Source organism: Acyrthosiphon pisum, chromosome A1, assembly GCF_005508785.2.
Source record: "Acyrthosiphon pisum isolate AL4f chromosome A1, pea_aphid_22Mar2018_4r6ur, whole genome shotgun sequence".
Classification (NCBI taxonomy): Eukaryota; Metazoa; Arthropoda; class Insecta; order Hemiptera; family Aphididae; genus Acyrthosiphon; species Acyrthosiphon pisum.
The window spans coordinates 4,969,049-4,972,100 of record NC_042494.1 but is presented as its reverse complement, the minus strand read 5'-3'; positions in this window follow the sequence as shown (position 1 = coordinate 4,972,100).

The window sequence follows — 3,052 nt, the reverse complement described above, 5'->3', positions numbered from 1 at the left end:
ATTCGTGGGTACTTGAAACTTCTAAAGTATACTTTTATATATCTATGATAGTACCACGGTTTTTTGTTGATGTATAACGCGTTATAAGTACCTAATAAATATTATGATATGATTAATTTGGAATTTATTATAGGTACCTAATATAATATTATGTCTTATACCTAGACTAACATACCGTCTCCGCTCAGAATCGTTTTTCTTATACAATGATATTATATCATTGAATTCAAATTTAATACCATCCATTATACAGTGACCCACTTGTAACCTACTGTACAGCAGAGCGAAATCCACTTACCCACCTTTTTTTGTATGCGTTTGCGTTTATTCATCTGATTTTAGTACGGTTAGGTTAGGTTAGGTTAGGATTTTGTATTAATTGATTATATCAATCCACCATAAGTAGAATACGACAAACTTGGTATAACTTTTATACTTTAGAGTTAAATCATACACTACGTACAAACAGCACGTGGTCCGCGATCTACCGCAGGTATAGATTGCCTACCTGATAATATACTGCTGCGAATCATAATTTTTATTCCGGGCAACGGAAAAGTTAAGATTTATTTTGAAACCATACACCGAATATTAAATAACGAATTGAACAAAGTTTGAGTCACATATAGTTGGTACACTTAATGGGCAACGAAGTGCACGGGCTCAGCTAGTTTCTTAAAAAAATCTATGTGAGGTACCTATTAAAATGTCTGGCTTTTCTGTATAATAGGTAAGCTACACTAAAATAATTAAAATTAGATACAGGTACAAGATTGTCTGAATTATTTAAACTTTAAAATTTGTGTATTATTAAATCAATATATGATAAGGGTTATAGGAACCAAAATCTAAAATAGAACTCCGACATCTGCATGTTACACTTATGGAAGAACCTATAGGTAAACCACTGCCGTGTAAAAATTGATCAGGAACATAATATATTAATACGTGCTAAGTGCTTGCCAGTAGTTGTTTTTTAAGTTACCCATTTGGGCTGGTCGAAACTTTTACCCCCTCTATTAAAAACTGAAATGACACCACTGACTGTAATAATAATAATATAGGCATACCACCCACAGCCCACAGATAGGTGCTTGAGATAGCGATTAGCGATAGTATATACTGATGGACGACAATACTAAAAAATGTATTATATAGGTATGATATAAGTATAGAAATCGGCAATATTTTGATTTGTAAATCAATAAACGCTTAAATTGTCAAGTGCGTATAGTTGAAGTCATGGAAATAAGGAAAACATGGAGTTCTACTTCCCTTTATTAGTATACAAACACTATTGTGGAGTCAATACTCAATCGTCATTGATAAAATAATAAATATCCACTTGTATTTAAAATTTTTTATAGCATAGTAAGCTATTAATAGTATCATCCTCTGTAATTACTAATTACCGATTTAGAAATCAAAATACTGCTGACTGCCGAGGACCCGTTCTCGCTTTTATTATTAAAATTATAACCTAAGAAAATCTAGGAAAACAGTTTTTAACAAGTTGTATAGTTTCTGACAGCTATCTGTTATTAAGAAAATGCTGAATGATAGTTTCGAAAAATTGAAAGGGTGGGGGGGGGGTGTCACGATTGCCACCATTGCCGCCGTCCATGTGACTGCTCAACTCGAGCGTACGAAAAAGGCAAAGTTTGTCACCGCTGGTGATTTGGCCAGACACAACGGGCCACGAGAGACGCTTCTCACGGACCGGCTTTCGTACAGAGTGATACGACGTATATATGAATAATAAAAGGCGGCAATTTCGAACAAAGCATTAAACTGATTTCTTTTTTACAACTTCAGGAAAAGTTTCCGAAACTACCGAGTGTTTAGCTTGTTGGAAAACAGTGTAAATTTATACGTGGTGTAAAAGTCAAATCCAATTTACTAAATTTATCTAATAAATCGGAAAATACATTTTTATATATTTCTGAAGTTTTAGATGTTAACAAAAAATATAAGTGGTGTATAATTTGCATTTTAGCTCCGTGAATAATGAACAATTGATAAAATTATTTAGAAGTAAAAAGATTTCATTTCAATTTGTATAAATCTCACCTAAATTTGTTATAGCCAAATTAAGTTCATCTAAATTTATAGGCAATTTTGGAATCATACATAAACGTAAATAATGAATATTTTTTCTTCTGTAGTAGTCAAGCTAACAATATCTCCTTCAAGTAACTCTCGGTGTAAAATATTATATGCGTTTTTACACGGATAATCCAAAGCTTTACTATCTTCCAGTCTTGTAAAGAATACTTTTATTTTGTATTCGGAATACATATTCGAATAAATGAGAATTAAGGTATTTAGAATACGTATTCGAATAGTTCTTAAAAAATATATTCAGAATACATATTCGAATACTATTAGAATACTTTTTTTTAAACTAATTAACATTTATTAATTAATAATTAAAAATACATCGTAATCATATAAGTTATTTATGACCTACAGTATACAACACATTGGTGTTTATAAAAATAATTATATTGTAACAGTACACTGTCGTCCAACATTAAAATGGTCTTTTTCAGGACCACCAAACACAACAGTATGGCAACATAATGCGACACAAGTAATAGACGCGACATATTAGAATAAGTAGTTTACCAACAGGAAAATTTCACGGAAATAACAAGCAAGAACCACATTAACAAAGCGAACACCAACGGGTCGAGGTGTGGTTATTGCTTATCAAAGCAACCATCCTCGACCAATCACAGGACAACAAAGGGAAACAAATAGTATATATACCGGGACAGTTCACCGGTCAAATCATCTTCCACATCAGTCTTCAACATATCTTCTACAAGTCAACAAGCACTATAGAAGACCCGAAGACCCGAAGACCTGAAGACCCGAAGACTATCAACGCAGCAGCAACACCGACCTGAACGACACCGGCGAAGCTGATCCGACCTAACCAGTCCACGACGACGCACCCTGAACGCACCGATCTAACGTGATCGCTCGATACCGCCGAGACTCAACAGTACCCGGCATACCTGGCTAATAAGCGCCACTTCACGGACCG